The 23,635-nt window shown below is 41.3% G+C and overlaps 1 pseudogene; it reads right to left on the bottom strand.

The window, feature by feature from the left end:
* Positions 1-17,149, bottom strand: part of LOC101705770 (coiled-coil domain-containing protein 77-like) — a 30,514-nt pseudogene extending 13,365 nt beyond the window's left edge.
* Between the last annotated feature and the right edge of the window lie 6,486 nt (positions 17,150-23,635).

The following is a 23,635-nucleotide window of genomic DNA, read 5'->3' as shown; positions in this document are numbered from 1 at the left end:
TAGAATGATCAATACTGTGTTAGAGTTGGAGAGATCAGAATGAACTCAGGTTAACTTAGATTTATAAACGGATGGATGGACAAGGAAACAGTGATAGAAATGTGCACATATACATGGGTTATACACATGCCACCCACTTTTGTCCACTGAGGAAAACCCTCAAAACAATAACACCCCAGTCACAGTCAGCACACTCAGTGCCCGGATTTGGATTTCTATCATCTTTCAATTAAAAAATTTTTAAAAAAATCGGAATTCTGTGGAGGAATGGTTGATTCTAGATCCAGAATTGAGAAAATACAAGATGAGCCTGGAGCATTCTTTAGGGCTAGAAAGCAAGGAAGTGCAAAATCAAAACACAAAACAAACAAACAAACAAAAAGAAAGAAAGATGGGAGGAAATCAGAGGAACACGGGAGCTGAGACAAAAGAGCTCCCTATGCGCAAAAGGGAACAATCTGAACATGAAGTAAATAAAGAATAAACTACAATTTGAACCAAAAAATAAATACTTTGAATCATATCCCCAAGTAAGGTTGAGTTTATACTGATATAAATAAGTGATTGAGAGAATAAATAAGTGAAGAAAAGAGACCACTCTTTCAAAGGACATTTGTGGGTGCTTCCCCTTAGCAGGAGGTAAGATCAGCTCTTTCTCTACCCTGCCCTTTGAAGTTGAGCAGGACTTACGGAATCACTTCTATTGAACACAGTACAGAAAGGAAAAAGCCCAGCCTTAACCAAGTGGTGGAGGGCAGCATCGCTATCGTGTGGCAGTTGTGTAGCCCCTGTGGTGATGTGACCAGAGCCACCTCACCTCAGAGGTGTTCTATCCAAAACATCATCCTGCAGGACACAGCATCGTGCGTCTCATCAGGAGACAAAGGTCCTCAAAATGCCTAGGATCAAAACTGACAAGATCATGAAAAACAAGGAAAGGCTGAGAAACAGAAAAGAATAAGAAGATGTGGCAACCAAATCTAGGAATCATACTCTGGGGTTGGATGCTCGAATAGAAAATAAAAAGGAATATTAATGGGGAAACTGCTGAATCCTGAAGAAAGCCTGGGCTGTAGCTCATAGTAATGACCAGTGTTGGTTTCTTGGTTTGGCAAATATACCACCGCACTGTGAGATGGTGACATTAGGGAAACTGGCCAAAGGGTTTAGGTATCCAGGCAGCCTCTCTACTCCGTTTGTTATGTTCCAATATAAGAAATTTATTTATACAAAATCTTTCTCTTTTCCTCAACCTAGCCCCTGAGCCAGTTGGGGTTCTTTATCTGTTATGCTTACTCAGATTTCTTTTTAAAATTTAAAATTTTTATCTGTATGTTTGCATTATCTAATGATTACATTCTGCAGGGGGAGTTGGTACAGGCACACAATGCATCTTCATTATTTTTTCATTTTCTTCCCCTCCTTCTCCCTCCATCGCTTGGTTCCTTTCCCCTTTTGCAAAAGATCTATCTCTCCACTTCCTATCACCTATCTTTTATTTTGCTCTTTATTTATATTTTGGGTTTCTCATATAAGAGAAACCATGTGATATTTAAGCTTGTGTGTCTGATTCAGTTCACTTAACATTGTGGTCTTAAGGTGCATCTGTTTTCCTACAAATGACTCATTTATCCTTCTTTATGGCAAAGTAATATTCTATTGTGTGTAAATGCCATATTTTCTTTATCCATTCATCTATTGATGGAGAAATAGACTGATTCTATGGTTTAGCTATTATCAGTTGTGCTGCTATAAATATGGATATACATGTATCACTGTAATATGGTGTTTTTAACTTTTGGAGGAAATCCCTAGAAAGCAAATAGCTGGGTCAAGTGGAATTTGTACTTTTAATTTTTTGAGGAATCTCTATACTGATTTTCATAATGGTTGTACTAGTTTACATTCCCACTAACAATGTAAGAGCGTTCCTTTTCCCCTGCAGCCTTACTAACATTTGTTATTATTTGATTCGTGATGATAGCCATTCTTTCTGGATAAGGTAGAATCTCAGTGTTGTTTTAATTTGGATTTCTCTAGTGGTCAGAGATGTTAAACATGTTTTCACGTATTTATTGGCCATTTGTATTTCTTCTGAGAAGTGTCTATTCATTTCAGTTGCCCATTTTTTGTTTGGGTCTTTCATTGTGGGCATTTCTATTTTTTTGAATTCTTTATATACTCTAGATATTAGTCCTCTGTCCAAAGAATAACTGTCAAATTTTTTTCCATTTTGTCAGTTGTATCCTCACTGTGTTTGTTGTTTCTGCTGTGCAGAAGTTTTAAAATTTGACATGGTCCCATCTGTTGATTCTTGATGTTATTTCTTATATAATTGGGGTTCTGTTCAGAAAATCTTTGCCTATGCCTATGTCTTCAAGAGTTCTACCTACTTTAATCTTCCATCAGATTAAGTGTTTCCAGGGTCATCAAAATCTTAATTCCCAAAGGGTGTGAATCTTCATTGGTCTTCTCTGTCTTAGTTGCTACAGTTTTCCATTAACTATTTCTATTGGATAGGAAAGGATGAAAGGAATCTCTGAGTATCCTTGAAACCACTGGATTCCTCTGCTCTCCTTTGCAAAGGCACAACCTAGTTACATGGAACCAGCATTAATTATGCCAGCTTGTACAGAAGTACCTTCTTTGACTGTTGATTCAGAGATACAAGGACCCCCAGAAGGCCCAGGGGTATCAGAATGGCCCTGTGGGACCATTTCTTCCTTGAGTACCAGTACCTCCAAACCTGCAAGGCTTAAGTATTGAACGATGGAAACCAGAAATGTGCAAGTGGATTGTTAGCTGAAATAGTGAAGGGATTTATCTTGTGCTTTACCCATTTACTCTTGGACTCAGATCTTTTGAGTATAATAGAAGACAGCAATGCTATATTAGTTGTTGCTGATTCAAAGTATGTAATGGCTTTTTTGAAATATAACCCAGTTTTCCCTTAATGGACATTATCAGGAGGCCATTCAACTGGACGCTAGGCTCTCTCAGACCTGCCCTTTCTGGGGATGGAGTCTTTGTGAGGACAAGTGGCCATCGGGATGGCTATGTGTCCATAATTTCACTTATTTGCTGAGAAATGAATTCCTTGGTCAGAAACAATATTGTGTAGGATGATGGTGAATAAATATTCTGTAAGTCCACAGACATTTGTACTGCTAGAAGCATTTCTATCCAGAAAGGTTGATGCATGTCTATTTCAGTGAGGTCAAATTTATGACCATTTTTTGTGGAAGAGGCCAAGGATAATATGTAACTACCAGGAAGCTCCTGGTCTTTGGGGCATGGTGCTGCAGTGCAGGTCCAATGCTGATCTCTGTTGTTGAGGGTTGTGAAGTGCTGGCATCTAGACCAGGCTTGGTGGAGAGCAGCCCATGTCAGGGGTGCATGGAGAGCACCATCCCCAATACCAAAGACTTTTTTAAAAGTTTAATTTTATTGGTACAATTTAGGTACACAATATAATGGCATTCATCATTGGAAATTTGCACCTTTACATAATCCATCTTGGTTCTTATTTTTTCCCCCTTCCCTTGCCCTCCCTTCAACCCCTCCAACCCTCCCTATTTACAAAGACTTTGTTTCCATTTTTCCATTTTCTCATATTAATTCCATTCCCTTCTTTCTTTTCCCCCACCCCTCCCACTTCCCCTTCCCCCTTTCCCCTTTTCTTCCTAATTCACATTATCTATTACACCTTTTAGTCCTGTTTACACTTTCAGTTTCTCACACTAGAGAAACTATTTGGTATTTACATATGTGTGTCCTATTTATTTCACTTAAGAGTATCACCTCAACGTGCATCCATTTAGCAATAAATGTCTCTAGTTTCTCATTCTTTATGGCGGAATAGCGCTCCATTTTCCAGTCTCCAGTTGATGGGTAATTGGGCTGCTTCAAAGTTTTAGCTATTACAAATTGTGCTGCTATGAACATGGGTGCACATATATCACTGTGGTATGATTCTTTTAATTCTTTGGGGGAAGATACCCAATAGGGAACAGCTGGGTCAAATGGGACTTCCAGTCCTAGTTCTTTGAGGTATCTCCATACTGATTTCCACAGTGCTTGCACCAGTCTGCACTCCCACCAGTAGTGGAGCAGGGTTGCTCTTTCCCCACAGACCTGGCAGCATTTGTTATTGGTTGATTTCATGATAACAGCCATTCTTTTTGGAGTGAGGTGGAATCTCAGCATTGTTTTCATCTGCATCTCTCGAATGACCAGTGATTTTGAGCATTTTTTTCATATGTTTATTTGCTATTTCTACTTCTTTGTCTGAGAAATGTTCATTTCAGATGCCCATTTTTGGATTGGACTTTAGATTTGGCAGGTCTGAGTTTTTAAAGTTCTTTATAGATTCAAGATAGTAGACCTTTGTCTGAGGAACAGCAGGCGAAAATTTTTTCCCACATTGTGGGTTGTCTCTTCACACTGCTGGTGGTTTCTCTTCCTGTGCAGAAGCTTTTTAATAAGAAGAGATCCCACTTGTTGATTGTTTGTGCTAGTTCACGGGCAACTGAGGTTTTGTTCATAAAATCTTTTCCTACACCAATGTCTTCAAGAGTTCTTCCTAACCTCTCTTCCAGCCGGTTTAGTGTTTCTGTTTTAATATTTAGATCTTTAATCCATTTCAATTTTAGTTTAATGCATGGTGAGAGATACAGGTCTAGTTCTAATCTTTCAGAGCCTCTTGCACATGCTGGCTGGCTGGGGCAGAGGCTGCCCATGTGCACTGATTGTCAAAAGCCTCTGCTGCAGTGGATGCCTGTGGTGAGCAGCAAAATGGGCACATAGATCTCCACGTCCTGGGCAAATTCTCACAAACCCAGTGCGTCATCCGCCCACTAGCCTCCCAATCTTGTTCTTTCTGAGCTCCTGACCAACTGCATGACTCTACCTGCTTCATGAAAATCAGCATAATTCTGTACCTCTGACCACCTCTCCAAGGCAGCAAAGCCTCGCTCCACCTTTTGGGGCATTCCTAATTGGGTCATAATCAGAAGCAGTCTGTTCCATGTCACCGTATTGCGCAGAATAATCTGACAATGACTCATTGACAATCTTGTGCATTTCCAACCTTATGAATCCCTGTGTCATGACAGGAGGCTTAGGCCACACTGTCACATGTTGTAGGATGGAACCAAAGTGCTGTGGCTGATGGTCGTCATGACTTAGAGTCTTCAGATGGGGTGTTTTATTGCTGATGTTTGCACAAGCACTCCTGGCTTCTCTTCGCTTTTTGATTAACTGAGTGTAGAGTTTCACTTACCACAATTTCTGTTTGTAAGAGCATTGATGTTTAAAAGAGAACTACCAGAGGCCAGGATCCTAAACGAGGTCCCTAAAGCAAGTAGCATAATAAAATAGGGTGTCAACCATCTTCTTAGGAAACATGATTCAGTGACTTGGAGGACCTGGAGATGGTTTTGGGGATGCAGATTGGGTGTGTTTTTTGTGTGTGTGTTTGTTTGGTACCAGGGATTGAACTCAGGACCTCGCGCTTGTGAGGTGGGCAGTGGCACCACTGAGCTAACTTGCAGGCCCTAATTTTCTTTTCTTTCTTTTTTTTTTGGTACTGGGGATCAAACTCAGGTCCCTGCACTTTTGAGACAGGTGGTGTAACCACTGAGCTAAATTCCTGGCTGGGTGTGAGGACTGAGCACCCCAGGGCCTTCATAAAGATTCGAAGGTACCTGCTGCGGCCTGTGTGATGTAGCGTGGGCCTGTCCACAGCTTCCTCGTTGAACTCTTCAGTGAAGTCCATGTTGGTTACTGAGCTGTGTATGAATGGCTTCCTTGGTGGGAATTCCAGCGTGCAGTCTAATCCTAGGCCATCAGATTATGCGAAAGCTTCTTCGAACTCTCTGTGGCCAGGCCAGAGCTCACCAAGAGTCGAATACTGTCTACATTTTACCACCCTCCAAACTTTTGCTTGGGAAGCAGCCCAAGTAGCAGGACACCTTGAGTGTTGGAACCTGAAGAAGAGAGCGACTCATGCTCTAGCCCTTGCATCTAACCCTAGGCAATGACAGAGATGTTAGGAAGCTCCTTTAATATCTCTTCTTGTGAAGGCAGAAGAGCTGGTCAGCATCCCAGCAGGGGGACAGCTGCACTTCTGTTAGGAAGCCCTTCCTTCATATCCTTGTTTGTTCCTGGAATTGGGCTTCGAGTCTGCGATGTCCCCACAGTGAGAGGGAGCCCTATCATGCGGCCCCACGGTTGGCATTCTGGCCCTCTTCAGTAGTGCCCCGCTGCCCTGCCCCAGCCTCTCCCCATAGTGTTCCTCAACCACACCATCTGTTCCCTCCCTAGAGTGGGTCGTCATCATTTATAATTTGTTATGGGTACCAGCATTCCTGTCCGTAGCAGGAGCCAGCAGGGAGTTACGGGTTTGGAGGCTTCTGGGGTGATGACAGTACCTGAACGTGAAATCTGTTCCTTGGCAAGAAGAAGGACGGCAGAGTATGTTTAGCTGACGTCCACCAAGCTGATGACTGATGACTAATCAGGTAGCGTGCTAATGCTTTCATCTTACTGTCCCATACACTTCGCCTTTACTAACTCAGCAGCCTTTCAGGAAGCAACTAGGGTCCATCCCACTCGAGCCCCTGAGAACAGTAGCCAGCCCTCCATACCTGTCCAAGTCTAGAGGCTGCTTTGAGGGTTCATTAGGACTGTAGGCAAAGAAAACATGCCCATGTCTTCATGTGAGAAGCCTCAATACTTGGAAAAGTACTTTTTAAAGGAGATTTGAACGCCATAGCCGGTGTGCACATTTCAAAGGCTGTAGTTCCAGAGTGTGGGAGCTGGCCTGAGCAAGGCAAGGCAACGTGTGGAAGCTCTTTTGAATGCTGCTATCCAGGGCAGCAAATGGCTTCCTCACACCTGCTGTGAGGCTCAAGATTAAAAACAAAAACATGTCATTTTGCTAGTGGGAAGCAAAGTAGTAGAGATCAACCAGAGAGGATCCCTTGAAGTTTAAAACAGAGAGCTGCCAGTGCCAATACTTTGATTTTCGTCCTTAGAAAATGATGGTGATATTTGCCTATTTCTGTCTATAATTGCTGAAGTTCCAAAGAAGTGCATTTTTCTTATAATAGCTCATACCCTGCTGTTAGCAGTTTGTTAGTGGAAATGGGCTCTCTGCGGGTAAAGGTAAGTGTTCTTTGCCACGACAATAAAGGAGACAATCCACCTGGCACGAGGTACTGTTCCACGTGGCTGATACTTTGGAAGCTGTGAAGCTCCTACTGCAAACCACAGCTTGTTTATGAGAACCGGAAGTTCAGTGGCCATCTGATCTCTATTCCACATCCCACAGGCTCTTGTGCTTACTTCCCATTTAAGCAATAAAGGAGACATTTGCAAGCATCTGTCAGAAAGTGATGCAGTTAGCAAATTGCAGTTCCCTAGTCATCTAACTCCCTTCCACTCAACAAACCATACAATTAACACAGGGGTGCTCGCTGACCATACAGAGTGTTGGCCTGGATTTAATGCAGTCTTGAGAAGACCTTTTCAATACCACAGTAGGTTTAATTTTTATTTTGCTTGCTAGAAAATTCATAGTCTTGTCACTTAGCTGTTGGTAGACTATAAAACTACAAGGAATGTGTGGATTCCTTGACATTTGGGGGAGGACTGCCAAAGGTGCAGAGCTTTGATCCTGATCCTCGGTGACAGGTCCATCTGCCCCCGCTTTGGAGTGCAATGGCTCATTTGCAAATGACTACTGTTTGGGTGCTAAACACGTCAAATGCCTGCTATTGGATTGTTTGCCTTTGTGAATGCCTAGGATTCACCAGCAGAACTCAAACTCTGGTTCTACAGATCACAGCCAGCATTTGTTGAGTGTCTGCGAGTCCCGGAGGAGTTCAAGTTAAAGTGACAAAGGACCAATGCCCATGACTTTGTCGGGGCAGCCTCTGCCTCACCCTTCCCGGGATGGATTCTTTGGGCTCAGGGAGGGTCTTCAGCACCAGTGTTGGGAAGTTCCTGTGCTTGGTGATGGATGCTGGTGAAATGCAACGGAATAAGCCCTGACTGCTTCCTGGACGCCATGCCTCTGACAGCACTGACTTCCTGGGGAGTAGATGTGGGGTCATGTATACATGTTAGCTGTGGGGAGAGAGCTCATCTTTGCCTCTCAGAGTGATCAGGATTGATGAGAGTTGAGTACATAGATGGGGCCATATTTGCTCTCTGGCTGCTTTCCCAAGGGTCAGGATGAATCCCGTGATCTTCCTGCGAGAACCAGCTAAATGCACAAGAGAGTGTGTTTTGCGGCATCAATAGCAAGGTCAGCAACCTTCTTCTGTCCATACATCGTATGAATGGGGAAATTTGGCCAAGTTTTTTATTTTCTTGGTAGGGGCAAAGGGTCTCACTAAGTATCCCAGGCTGGGCATGAATTCATGATGATCCTCCTGCCTTAGACTCCCAAGTGCTGAGATTACAGGCATACACTACCATGTCCAGTTTAGACAGGTTTTATGCTTACTCATGCCTGGCTCTCACTACTCACTACAATCTCACATCCTGAAAATCACAATCTCTGTACTGTAATCTTTTTAGCTGTGCCAAGGAAGGAGATGACGGTGAATGGGGTTTGGCCCTGGCCTGAGTGGTATGAGGCATCCAAATGGTGCTTTCACTTTCTAAGACTAGAACTGGGACACTGATCCTGCCTTTTGGTTCTTCTTTCTGAGAACTCATTCAAATTGCTTCCCATCCACTTCCTGTAAACAAATTAGTATCCTGATTGTGAGATTTGCACTGGCCGTAATAAAGTACTCATTACTCAATTGAAAGCAATTTAGCAACAGCTGTACAGGGTACAGCAGCGATCCCCAAAGTGTTCAGTACCAAACTGTATAAAATGTCAGGGGATCACACCAGCTACTTGCTTCAAGTTCTGTTTTTAAAAGCCAAGTAGAGCAGCAGTGTAGGTTCCTGAGCTGGAGGGAGAAAAAGGAATCAAAAGAGTCAATCGAGTGACATTTCCTGGCTTCTCTCAAAAAGAACAAGCTTTTATAGAAATGTCCAGCCATTGTTTTCAGTGTCTAGTGTATGAATTCAATCATGCGGATGTGGTAACATAGTCTCGCCTGAATTCTCATCAGCATCGCGTTCCATGCCTATTTCCTGGGACTAAATGATAGCAGGAGGTGAGCCTAAGGCAAAGGAATTGAAGGTTTTGCCATGCAACAGCCTTGGTACCAGTGATAACAAGGAGCCACAGAGCTGTATCCAAACGCTACATTTATTTTCTACTAATGGGTTTTGAATAATAACATTTAGTTCTTCACTACAGTTCAATGCTTGGACAGCAGCTATTCAGTCTGAATATAACTCTTGCAAACATTTTTGTGATATCACCTTGACATTGTGGTAGGTAAAATGTACTTAGGTTAGGTATTTAGCAACTCAAATCCCTGCACATCTAGGATTTACAGAGGCCAGCAGATATTTTGGTTTTTTATTTTTGGGTACCAGGGATCGAACTTGGGACCTTGTGCTTGCAAGGCAGGCACCGGAACCACTGAGCTAAATCCCTGGTCTGGCAGATATTTTGTATAGGGCTGATTTCAGTTCCAATCAGTGCCACATCTCAGCTCTCTAGAGAGTGTATCTTGAGGAAAACAATGCCAGCTGTTCATTGGGAATTTGCAAACAATCTTGTACTTGTGCTAAGTGGCTCATAGCAGTTGAAATGAAAGAGGAGAACAGTTGAACTTTTGAAAGTTATATGCTTTGCTTCTACTAAGTTTTTTAGGAATCTAGTCTCCCAAAATCTTGCAACTAGTACCTTTGGAATGTACTATTGGCATTAATAGTGTCTCTTTTTCATGTAGGCTTTCCTCAAATGTCTGCTAAACTTTGATTGCTTGTTTGTATCTAAATATGAGGGAATAAAAGGGCTGGTTTGGTTGAGAGAGGTGGCACAGGCCTGTAATCTCAGCACTCTGGGAGGCTGAGGTAGGAGGAAAACAAATTCAAGCTCAATCTGGGCAACTTAGTGAGACTCTGTTTCAAAATTGAAAGGAAGAAAGAAAGAAAGAAAGAAAGATGTAGCTCAGGGGAAAGGCCCTGGGTTCAATCCCCAGTACTGGGAAAAAAAAGTCCTATTTGGAACATTGTGAGGGCAGATGTGACTGCTGACTGAGTGCAGGGGAGGGAGCCAATCCTTTCCCAGGGCTCTTCATTGTCCTCTCCAGGCTGTAGGAAAGGAAGTGTTCATTTTGCAACAGAGCCTTCCGGTTTCTGTTTTGCCTTTCTATGTAGTGTGTGTGGGAGGAGCCTGTGGACTCCTAGTTCCTCTGCTTGGAAATGGGAGGGGCGTGGGTGCAGTGCTGACCTTTGAGGCACATGTAGCTATGTTGCCTACCCCCAGCCCATTCTCCCCACCTCTCTTGCAGTCTGAGCCAGAGTCTGCAGCTGGGTCTGTGGCCACACAGGCCCCTCTTTGCACCCCTGACTCCACACTTTGCTTCGTATTGTTTAGAGCTGCATTGAGATGTTTTATCTCCTACCAACCTTCTCCCATTCCCCTTGTAGAACTCAAAGGATTTGGCTCTAAGGCCATTAGTAACAGGATGGTGAGTTTCTCAGTCAGTAAAATGGAGGATTGATCATTCTGTGGAATCCTGGGTGATGGTTCTATGACATCAAGGAATCCTGCTGTTCATGACCAACCTAGTGCCACAATCTGTTTTTTGTTACTATAACAAAATATCCAAGAGCAGGTAAGAGAAGTTCATTCGGCCCACAGTTCTGGAGGTCAGGAAGTCCAAAAGCCTGGTACTGGCATCTGCTCAGCCTTGGATGAGGGCCCTCTTGCTGCATTGTAACTTGCCAGAGAGCATCGCATGGTGAATCGGATCAAGTATGCTCACTTAAGACTTTCCTTCTAAAGCAGTGAATGCCAACATGGGGACACCATTTTTGTTACTATCTCATCCTAATAACCTCTGAAAGGCTCTACTTCCAAGTACTATGAACACATGGACTTAAAGATTAAGTTTCCCACACATGAACTTTGGAGGACATAGTCTATGCACAGAACATAGTCCAGTCAAATCAGCTAGCGTATCTCACCGGAGTATGGATGAAATGGGAAGAATGGCACATGGGCGTTTATTTTGTTTCTATTATATTCCTATGGGTGGATTGTTTTCCACTAGATGTGCTATATAACAAAATATCATTTTAAAAATGTCTAGCTGGAATTGAAATGTTTCATTCATGTTGTGCTTTTTCTTTTAAATCAGTAGATAGCCACTAACAGAACCAAGTTATAAATTTAATGTTCTTTGAAGAAAATTAATTACTGTCATTTGTGTTCTGTACTTAAAACCAAGATTTGAATCAATTACCATTGCTGGATATGAGGACTATGAGATTAAGGGTTTTCTTTTTTAAAGTTAAAAGTGTATTCCTGGCCAATATTTTCTTTCATATGTTAATTAACTTAAAATATCTTTCAATAAAATCGTAAAAGGAATTACATATGGCCAAGAAATGTGTTAAAACATATTGAAGCTCATTAGTAATAAAATGCACATTAAAACTAACGAGGTATCTTTTGCCTATGGAATTAGCATCATTTTATATTAATCATAGCATTTGACATTTACAAGAGAACAGACTGGGAGTAGTAAAATTGAGAAGCCTTAATTATGAAAAGCTTTAATTATCCATATGATTGTCTCAAACAATTTTGCTTAGAGGAGCTAATCCTAACCAAAGAATCACTCATTTTTGAAAAAGATATAAATGAAAAATGTTATCATAGTCCTATTTATTTACCAAAAGTTGGGACCAACTAAATATTTAACAATAAGAAATTGATATAATTACTTGCTATATGTATAAATGGAAATCAACATAGCCAAAATAACGTTGGCTATTTAGTAACTGGAAAACCTTCACAATACATATCTACAAAAAAGATAAAATAATGGTGATAATATGATTTTATTTTTCATTCATTTAATGCTTCATTTGTGAAAAAATGGGGCAGTTGTGCAGGCAAAAAGGCAGGAATAAATTTTTATTAAAAATTTTATTAAAAAAAGGCTTTTAAAGGTCAATTTTAATGTGTAGAAATATGATCAGAAAATACAGAAAGTATTAATATACTTCTTTACCTCCTGCCCTCATGTTTGCTTATTTTTAACATCTTGCTTTAGTGTGGTACGTTTCTTACAACAGACAATTCGGTAGGTATCTGTTATTATTATTATTATTATTATTTTTTTTTTCATGAATAATCACATATATTTGGAAATGCATCATCAGGGATAATTCAAAGAATAAGCACATATGTAGCTTAATAAATACTGACAAATTTCCCTCCATACAGTTGAACCACTTTGCATTCCCAGGAACAGCATACGAGAGTGTTTTCCCAGCAGCCTAACCAATAGAAAATGTTGTCAAGCTTTTTAATTTTGGTTAAACTGCTAAGTACAAAATAATGCCCTGGTGTGTTTTAGTTTGATTTTCCCTTATCCTGAAGGAAATTAAACACTTTTCAGATATTTGAGGGAAATTTTCCCAGGTGCTCATTCCCAACCTACGTGTATTGTACTTTAAACTGAGCCTCACTGCATGCTCGGGGGGAAGAGCTCTAGACTCCACACATTTGTGCACAGGGGTAAGTATAACTCTCATCACTTCAGAAAAATAATTCTAGAAATTAGAGCCTCTTCTGTTTTTATTTCCAGCTCTGCTGGCTCAGAGGGCATCATTGTCCATTTGGTACACACTGTTTCTCACCTGCCTTGGTTCAGTATCTGTTATTATTAAAGCCCTTAGTTTACCTTAGGGCTTGCTCTTCATGTTGTAGAGTCTATGGACTTGATAAATGTGTAATGATGTGGGTACAACCACAACAGAGCACACAGAACAGTTTCACTGCCCACAAAATACCCTGTGCTCTACTTACTAACTTTCCCTCCCTCTCTGTCTGGTAACCACAGGTTTTTTTTTTTATCATTTCCAAAGTTTTGCCATTTCCAGAATGTCATGTACTTAAAAATCATTCAGTGTATAGCCTTTCAGACTGACTTAGCAATATGTACTTAGCTTTTCACCGTGTCTGTTTGTGGATCGATAGTTCATTTAACTGCTGAGTGCTAAAGTTTGTTGGGAGTGCTAAAGTTTGTTATCCATTTACCTACAGAAGGGTAACTTGGTTGTTTCCAAGGCTTGCAATTATGAGTAAAGCTGCTATAAATATTCAGGTACAGATTTTTGTGTGGACATAAGTTTTCAACTCACTTAGGTAAATGCCAAGGAGTATGGTTGTTGAATCAGCTGGTAAGAGTATGTTTGGTTTTGGCAAGCTGTCTTCCAAAGTGGCTGCACCATTTTTTATTCCCAATAGCAATGAATAAAATTTGTTATCTAACTACATCTTTGGCAGCATTTAGTGTTGTAGTATTTGAGATTTTAGCCATTCTAATGAGTGTGTGGTGATAGCTCACGGGTGGTTTGCAATTCCCTAATGATAGATGATGCAGAGCATCTTTTCATATGTGTATCATCTGTTTATCTACTTTGGTAAGGCAGCTCTGTTTATATTTGTCTACTTTTTAATTGGGTGCTTCTTTTCCTATAGTTGGGTTCTAAGCTTTCTTTGTCCATTTTGGCTACCAGTCCTCTATCATATATGTGTTTCACAAATTTTTTCTCTAATTCTATGTTTTGTCATTTCTTTTTCTGAATAATGTGTTTTACAGACCTGAAAATTTTAATTTTAATGAAGGGTAATTTATCACTTTTTTCTTCGTGGATTATGGTTTGGGTGCTATCTTTAAAAGTCATCACTAAACCATGGTTATTTACATTTTTTCTGATGTTCTCTTCAGGAGTTTTACAGCTTTGCATTTTACATTTAGGGTTGTGATTCATTTTACATTATTTCTTGTGAAAAGTGTAAGGCCTGTTTCTAGGTTCATTTTGCTGCCTGGAGATGTCCAGGGGTTCCAGCAAATATTGTTGAAAAGATGATCTTTTCTCCATTGTATTGCTTTAGGCCTCTCTCCAAGATCAGGAGCCTGTATTTGTGTCTGCTTGCTCTTTTTTCCCTTGATCTATTTATCTATTCCTTCACCAACACCATGCTGTTTTGATTGCTGTAGTTGCAGAGTAGATCTTGAGTGGAAGTCACAGTCCCATTTTGTTCTTCTTCAGTACTGTGCTGTCTACTCTGAGTCTTTTGTGCAGCCCTACAAACTTCAGACCCGGTGTGTCAACATCCACAAAACAACTTGCTGAGATTTGGATTGAAATTGCATCTAATCTATAGATCAAGTTGGGAGGAACTGACATCTTGACAATCTTGTCTTCTTATCTATGTACATGGAATATCTTTCAGTTATTTAGATCTTGATTACTTACACTAGAATTTTGTAATTTCTTCATACAAAGCTTTATATTTAAGCATGTCATATGCTAATGTAAATATTATTATGTTTTCAATTTCATATTCCAGTTGCTGGTAACAAACTTATTTTAACAAGTCGTAAGCATATTGGAGGGTTGTACAAGATACCTTCTGTCTTACCTATTGCATTTTTCTTAAAAATGTTTTCTGGCAGTTTAGTTGAGACCATGTGTCAAAGTTTCATTTTAATCTTTCTACAAAAGAAAAGGATTGGATATATTCTAAAAATTTAATTGGTAGGAAAAGGGGATGGTCAGACAATCATTTTGTTGAACTTTATATATTTGTCCAGCGAACTTATTGTCTCGTGGGCATGCTGTTACTGATCAGACCAAAATGAACCTGGAGCCGTTCCCATCCCAGTGATAGGTGGCTGCTAACTAGACCCTTGGCTGGCAGTTAGCACAGGGCATAGTTTCCCAGAACAAGTCTTAATCCCATTACAGTTTATCAGAAAATTGCATAAGTGTTGCAGAAATCTCAGAAAGAAATACACAGAGACACAGAATTCGCATAAAATAATAAAATTTCTTTTCAGGAGCGAGCGGGAATGCCAGAAACCAGTCTGGTCAGTATCCGAGTGCCCTTTGTTCAGCGTTTCCCTTTTTATATCCTTTTAAGCCATTATCTCATCCCTAGTGGTCTTTGATGTGTAAATACAATTCCAGTTCCTATTTACAAGCCACAGACACAAGATAGGCACATATACATTGTAAATTCACCCAGGCCTGGCAACTTTGTTAGGTTAATGAAGTTAGCAGTTAGAGTCAGATAATCCTCACCTTAAACAAGGAGTTACGGGAAAAGCAAATCTTAAAAGAACACATTACTTATTTTGCTTCTACAACTACCTTAATATTCAATCTATCAAGTTATCTACAACTTTTCCACATCATAAGCATTTCATGAGGACTATGAGTTTCCTTGCAGAATGTGAATTATACAGTACAAAAAATGATCCACTCCAGGCTGGGCTTGGGGCAGTTTCTTTTATACTATTTTTTTCATCCTAAAGGAGCTTGTCCTGGGGAGCTGTCAAGGAGTCCTTTCTCTCTCTTTGGATTCTTCTCTTCTTGCTTCCCCATGCCACTCTGCCTTCCTCTTCAGTGTTTAGATTCTTAGTGGTCTCTTGCTGGTGGTCATCCACCAGAAGGGTCAATGGGAGTAACAGTGACTTTGTGTAGCGAGATGAATGCATCACAGATGTGTTGCACACCTGCAATCCCAGCACTTGAGGATGAGGAGGAGGAGGAGGCAGAAGGACCATTGAGATTGAAGCCAGCCTGGGCTACATAGTGAGACCTTCTCTCAAAAACAAAAGCAACTGGAATAAATCCTGTACATATATTTACTAATTTAATCTCAAGAAGAGCCCATTTTAATCGAGGAGACTGGGGCACCAACAGGTCAGGTAGCTTGCCTACCATCACCCAGCTAATACGGGGTGGATCTGATCACAGTCTGGAGGCCTTCTTTTAATTGCTCTGCTGTAGAGAGGAGCCTCTATGTGACAAGCCTGTCTTTTCTTCATATGGAACATTTCTCTCCTGAACAAGGAAAATAAGGAAGATGAGAGTGAGAGGCTGCCAATCACTGATGCAAACTGAAGATGCTTGTGTCAGTCTGCTGTACAAAATGCCATGGATTGGGTGGCTTAAACCACAGAAACTGCTACCTCCCAGTTCTGAGGCTGGGGATCCAAGATCAAGTTTCCAGCGATCTGGTTCCTGGTAAGGGCTGCTTTTCTCCCTGACCGCACACAGGCCTCTTCTTTGTACTGGGAAAGGCGAGAGGGAGCTCCAGGGTGGTTTCCTGCTCTTATAAAGGAGCTAATCCCATGACGAAGGCTTCATCCTCATCTAAATTTAATCCCCTCTCACAGGTCCCACTGCCTAACATCTGCACACTGGAGGGAGATGGAGGGCTCCACATATGGATGTTGGGGGACACAGAAGCTTAGTCCTCACACCTTCACACAGGGCGTGTTCCAAGAACATTTGAGAACACAGCGACAGGGCTCACCTCTGTGCATTAGGACAGGAGGCATATTTTCACCTATCTGTATTTTGTTTTCAAAAGAATTTTTACTTTCATGAAAAGAAACATTTGATTAAAACAACATTTGCATAAAAGTGGATACACCTTGAGATCATAATGTTAAATGAAATAAATCAGATACACAAGTTTCAATATCACATGGCTTCTCTTCTATGAAAAACCCAAAGTATAAATAAAGAGCAAAATAAGAAACATAATAGGAAACAACAGGGAGATAGATCTTGTGCAGAAGGAAAGAGGCCCAAGAGATGGAAAGGGACACAAAAAGAATCGAGATGTGTTATGTTCATGTACCACTCCCCACAATGAAAGTAATCATTACGTACCACAAACACGTGCTAATAAAAATAAATATAAAATAAAAACTAAAACAACTTGCAGTTGAATAATTACCTCTGCATGTGCTTTGCTTTCTGCTTTGTATCGAGGTATGAACATTCTCTGTGAATCTGGGGTAAACAGTTCACAGCACACAGCACCCTCAGAACAAGTGGAGCCACACTGTGGCATTTAAGAGCTGCGGGCTTCTGGGCATTGCAAACCTCCTGAGCGCAGCTCGAAGCCCAGGCGAGGAGGTTTTCCGCGCAGGCGCAGAGCGTTACCATGGACAGCATCATGACCGTCCATCGTTCCCAGCTCACTTCGGGTCAAACCATAGATCATGCCCTTTCCTATTAGAGAACAAGCAGAAGAGGCCACTGGGAATTAGCAACTAAGAGCAACATAAATCACACTGGAAAACACCACCATTTCATCCATTTGCTGAAACATTTCTTCATCTCCCGTTTTCTCTGCTTTTTTGTAATTCCATCTTGTTGTTGTTATTGTTAACATTGGACTCACCTATGGAGGATGTCCTACTTTTTTTTTTTTTGGTACCGGGGATCGAACTCGGGTCCTTGTGCTTGAGGGGCAGGCGGTGGAACCACTGAGCTAAATCCCCTGCCCTGTCTTACATTTTTTAATGAATATAATAAGTTAAAGAAAAAAAACTATACAGTTAGGAAAGCTGCAACCGGAGTCCATATATAGCTAAAGAAAAAGAAAGCAGTATCTAAAGATAAAGAAAACAATGAGGAGGGTTCTGTGGGGAAGAATGGCAAGGAAGGGCTGGAGGTAGGGCCCCCAGACAGCCCACAAGCTGACAGTCTCTGTGTGGTACTGGCCTTGTTGTAGTGGTTGTGCCAGTCACCAAAGCACATGAACTCAGAGCACAGAAAGTGTGAGTCTTGGGCTGGGGATTTAGCTCAGTGGTTCCGGCGCCTGCCTCGCAAGCACAAGGTCCCAAGTTCGATCCCCGGTACCAAAAAAAAAAAAAAGAAAGTGTGAGTCTAATTCATTAGTGGTTAAGCCTACTTGATGGCACAAGAACTGTTTAAATCACTGGCAAATATAACTCAGTTCTGTGGACAAAACTCAGTCTAATCAGTTTCAGGGCCGTAACCTTACATATCCTGTGTTAAACGATTCTATGTAAGAATCCGGGTCCCATGCGTACTGGATGGAAATGAAAGGGCATTTCCACTGGAGGATCATTTACATGTTTAAAAGACTCTTGACTTAGTCACAATTTCATTTCTCTCTGGCTGCAATGCTAAGAGAAAGAGGAAATCTCAAGGGTTTTGCAGCCCTGCAACTCTGCTAATAGGGAATTGGATCTTGGAGGCTGGAGGAGTCCGATCACCAGGAGGAGAGGCGTTTGCAAGGCTCCTTCTCCAGAGTCTTTGGAGATCTTCATACAAAGTGAACGAGATTAGAAAGTAACCATGTATTCCTGTGCTATAGAATCAGGCCCCACCTGTCCACCTGGCTTTGGCGTCCACTAGCTCTGGTCCATCGCTCAGCTGGTTTGTGCTCCTATTGCTGGAGTTGCCCCACTGCCCTGCCTGCCTTCCACTTTCACTGGCCTTTCCAAATTCTCTCACAGGAAGTGAACACTTGTCCTTCTGGTTTCCTTGCTGAGATCCTACTGTCCTTCAGAAAGCATAGAATGCCCATCTTTATGCCATTTTCAAATCATTTTCATCTGTACCGTGACCTTATTACTCAGACCACAGCAGATCACATTGGGGGCTCATTACTCAGCAAAGTATTAGTTATTAGCTGGTTCATTTCTTCCTAGGAAATCATTATTGAACTTCTACAGTATGTTGTAGGTGCCAAAGTAGATTCAGGAATTGAAGAGAGGTCAGTTTTTTCCTCGAGGAGCTTAGGTTCTAACTGAGGAAGCATGCAAAATGAGATGCAGATGAAGTTATATAATATTCATAACAAGGAGTCTTCAGTTTTTAGGAAATTAGAGGAGCAAAAAATAATTCACTGGAAGATGTGGCATACTGATGTTTGGGTATTTTATTACGACTCCCCAGCTATCCAGTACAAAGTGTCATTTAGTACCTCATTGTGAACTTCTCAGTGCTAGTTAGAAAGTAATACTTTCATTGTAAAATATAGTACACATATGCAGGAGTATATAAAACATCAATATTGCTTAATGAACAATGAGGTGACATTTATGTAATCCAGGGTAAGAAATTGAGTATTCCTACATTGGCTGGAAAGTTTGAAATCTGTAGGGCTGGCCTGCAGGGTGGAGAATCAGGGGAGAGCTGATCCTAAAACTCATCTGGAGGTATTTAGGGGCAGAATTTCTTCCTTTGCCAGGGACTTCAGGCTCTTTCTCTTAAGACCTTCAACTGATTGGATAAGGCCCACCCATGGTATAGAAGGTAAATAGCTTTACTCAAGATCTACTCCACATCTGGAAAACCTCTTTCACTGCAAAGTTTAAAGTCATATTTTACTGAGTATCTGGGATTGGTGGCCTGGCCAAGTGGATACATAAAATCAATCCCTGTATAAATCATAATCCCTTTCCTTCTTTCTTTATTTTGCTGCATGGTTTTATTTTCTATATATGCATCTCTAAAATTAATGTACTTTTCCATGATTCTGGACTTTATATACATGGAATTGTTCAGAATGAATATTTTTGTGTATGACTGTCTTGTCCAACATTTCATTTTACAGATTCATCCATGTTACTGTGTGCTATAGTTCTTGTGTACTATAGTTCCTTTACTTTCACTACTGTACAGTAGTCCACTTTCTTTTCTTTTTGGGGCTATGATCGAGTGTAATGTTCCTATGACCATATCTTGGAGCATATAAGTATTTCCTTCTGTGGAAGCAATGACTTGGGCATGGAGTTTTTGGGCTGTAGGATGTATGAATCTCAAACTTTCTTAGATGATGCAACATGTTTTCTAAGTGGTTCAATTTCCCCCTCCATCAGCAGTGTGTGAGAGCGCCTCTCCCTCTCTTTTCTCTTTCCCTTCCTCTTCATCCTCATTTTTGCTTCTCTGTCTACCTCAAGTCAGGCTACTTCCTTATGCCCCTGCTATGGCTGGACTTGTGTGAGTGCCCCAGGGCCCGTTGGATGCTGGTCCCCATGTGCTGACGTGAGAGATTGTGTGGAATCCATGAGAAGAGGAGCCTAGCAGGAGGTCTTTAGGTGATTGTGAACCCTGCCCTGACCAGGGGTAAGGGAGGTCTTGTGGGCCCCCTGGACAGTTCCTGTGAGAGAGCTGCTGTGAGAGGCAAGCCTGAGCTCCCTGCTCACTCTGGCTTTCTGTCTTACAGGATCTCTCGCACACACATGTGCACACACACTCACACACACACTCCTGCTATGGTACCATCTGTTGTTAGGCCTCCTAGAGGCTGAACCAGTGTGGCTACCTGACCTTGGGCTTGTGATAAATACATCTCTCTTCTTTATGGAGTCACCCAGCACCAGCATTTTGTTGTTATAGTAACAACAAGTGGATGGATAGAAAACTTACTTTATCTAATTGCTTGGTGACACATTTATAGTACACAGTCATTAAATACACTTCAAAACTGATCCAGAGACTGAATTAGTGACTGAAATAGTTCTCATATCCATTAGGGTGATAACTTGAAGTAAAACATTATGCACTTAGCCAGTTTTTGGGGGGCGATGCAAACATTTTCAGACAGATTTATTCTGCTTGAGACTTGCCTAAGAGTAACGCATGTGTGTTTGTGAGAAAATGTTTGTAGAGAGTGTGTGTGGATTGTATATGTTTATGGAGAGATAGTATGTGTGCATGTGTGTGTTGTGAAGAGTGTGTGTGTTTGTGGAGAGAGAGTGTGTGTAGGGAGACTGTGTTTGTGGACAGAGTATGTTTTGTAGAGAGAGTCTGTTTGTGTGAAGTGTGTATTTGTGTATGTGGACAGTGTTTGTGGAGAGTGTGTTTATGTTTTGTTTGTGTTTATGAAGAGTGTGAGTATAAGAGAGTGCGTTTGTGGAGTTTGTGTTTGTAGAGTGTGTGTGTTGGTGGAGAGAGTATGAATGTCAGTGGAGACAGTGTGTGCTTGTGGAGAGTGTGTCCAGAGCGTGTGTGTTTGTGGAGGGTGTGCGTTTGTAGGGAGACAGTGTGTGGTGCTTCTTCGCATCTTGTGCACTCTAAGCAGTGCTAGCTGGGGCATCGCTTGTCCCTCCTCCTGCTCGCTGTCCCCACAGGGCCGCCTCCTCCTGAGGCTGCAGCTCCTCACCTAACTGCAGCCAGCTTCCCCTCCCCCACGGGTGCTCAGACAGCTTTTACTTCCTGGAAACTCTTTGATGCTGCTGTATCTGCTTAGTTCCCTTTAATTCATCTTCATCCTGCTTGCTCTGTGTGAACTTTGACCTGCACTAATCAACCTGACAAGTGATTTGAGCTGCTGTTGCTTAATTACTTTGCTTGAGTCTTAAAACCCATCAGCGACAATGTCTTAAAGGAGAGGTAGCCACAGGTGGGGAAGTTTTTGTGTAATGGGGACTTGGAGTTTCTTTTTTATTTCCGGTGAATTTATGATGTTATTTACTGTTGATTAAACCATTCTAACTTCCACTGAGTAAGGGACAGCAAGAAGAGTGGCTATCAGTCCTGTTCTGTATTTCTCTATTCTTGGGAGAGAGGAGAAGAAAACGTGTAAATAAACGCAACATGCTATGTGATGAGAATGTGGACATAAACCGGCATAGCTTCCACACTCAATACAATATTAATTTAGCACTTCATACAATATATACATATATTTTTTGGTACAGGGGATCGAACTCGGGTTCTTGCACTTGCACAGCAAGCAGCGAAACCACTGAGCTAAATCCCCGGCCCCTCCAATTCTAAATCTATACCTCTTGCCATACTCTGTATCTTAGCAAGAAGTATGAAGAAATAGCACTACATTACTGTGATTATTAAGATGTAAAGAATCAGTATTAACTGAATTAATTCAAAGAGTCAGCTGCTTGACATATTTTAAAAAATAAATCATCAAGTCTCATAACAACCATGTGAGATAAGTCTTATTAGCCCCATTTTTCTTCACAAGCAAATTCAGTGATGATATGCAATGTGTTACATATGAAGAAAATTCTATTAAGACACAGAGAAGTCAGTGCTAGTCAAATCTTGTTAATCTCCACTCTGTTCAATTTTATTGTTATTTTTATCCGGTCCTAGGCACATAGAATTGAGTTAGTCATAATCTTAGAATTATAATTCTTATCATTAGACCATACATTGTTTACTTTTATTTATGAGGTGTGATCACAAAATACAGTGGGTGTTTAAATTTAAAAAGTTACTATAGCAAAAGATACATTGTTGTTAATCCGCCTCAAAACACTGCCCCTTGTTGAACACCCTTGTTGTGTCACTCTCGCCACTTTGGGGCGCAGTTCTGGAAGTCCTCTCATGTGAATACCTTCAGTTGGGCTGTGTGGCTCCCTCTGGCTTGAATCCACCCAAAAGCTTCACCTTTCACGGTCACGTGACACTGGGGGTAGCCAGAAATCGCACAGTGCCAGGTCTGGTGAATACAGCGGAAGGGAGCCCGAGATGTTTTCATGAGCCTGTCTTTCTGTTGGGTGGCCCTCAGCAGCAGCATCTCCACATTTTTGATTGGAACTCAGAAAGACACTCAGGAAAGAGGACTCCAGAGCTGCTTTGGAAAGTGGCAAGAATGATGGGATAAGTGCGTTCAAAGTGAGAGTGAGTATTTTGATGGAGAATAACGGCCATGTCTTTTACTGTAATACTTTAAAAATTTTTGAACATTTAATGTAGGTTTTGATCAGCTCTTAAATGCATTTGACTATTTTTTTCTTTTTGTTTTTTCAAGTGATGAGCACTCCAAACCCCAGTCCACCAGATGAAAGCTAGAATCCTGACAATAACTACCTTGGGTAATATGGGTTTTACTTCTGCCTCCCTGGCCCTTGCAACCAGGGCAGCCACCATCCTGGGTCCTGTCCACCATGTCCTTGTATCCCTTTTGATATCATTTTATTGCATCTGTAAACATACCTACCTTTATTTTAACATAAAAAGCATACAAGGTAGTTGGTGTATTTAAAATTCTACTCTTTCCATTCAGTATTATTTTGCCAAGATTCATCTGTCTTGGGTTGTGTAGATCAGAAGTCCCCAGCCTTTTTGGTACCAAGAATTGGTTGCACGGAAGACAGTATTTCCATGGTTAGGATGAGGCAGAAGGTTTTGGGAAGATTCAAAGGAGCGCACAACTTAGATCCTTCAAATGTGCAGTTTACTGTGAGAATCTGGTACCACAGCTGATCTGACAGGAAGTGGAGGTCAGGCGGCAGTGTAAGCATGGCTATAAATATAGATGTAGCTTTGCCCATTTGCTCACCACTCACTTCCTACTATGAAGTCAGCTTCCTAACAGGCACTGACCAGTTCTGCGGTTCAGGGATTGGGTACTTCTGGTGTAGCTCATTCATTTTACCTACTACGTTGTAGCCACCATGTGACTATCTTAGTTTATCCACTGTCCAGTTGATTGGCAGTTGGATGGTCTCTGTAATTTTATGGTATTGCTGTGAGCATTCTAGTACGTGTCGTTTGCACATGAATACATTTTAGATCTTTCTCTAGTGCCTTTTCCTAGGAGTAGAATCTCTGAGTCATATAGTATATAAATATGCAGCTCTAGTGAGTCACACCAATCAGTTTTCAACATAGCTGCATAAACTTATACATCTGTTAGTAATCTATGTGAAATTCAGTGGTTCCACAT

This window comes from Heterocephalus glaber, unplaced genomic scaffold, assembly GCF_053883595.1.
Source record: "Heterocephalus glaber isolate CG9 unplaced genomic scaffold, H.glaber_assembly_v1.0 deba00001460, whole genome shotgun sequence".
In the NCBI taxonomy this organism is placed as follows: Eukaryota; Metazoa; Chordata; class Mammalia; order Rodentia; family Bathyergidae; genus Heterocephalus; species Heterocephalus glaber.
Note: the sequence above shows the minus strand (reverse complement) of the source record. Positions and strands in the feature narration are given on the sequence as shown.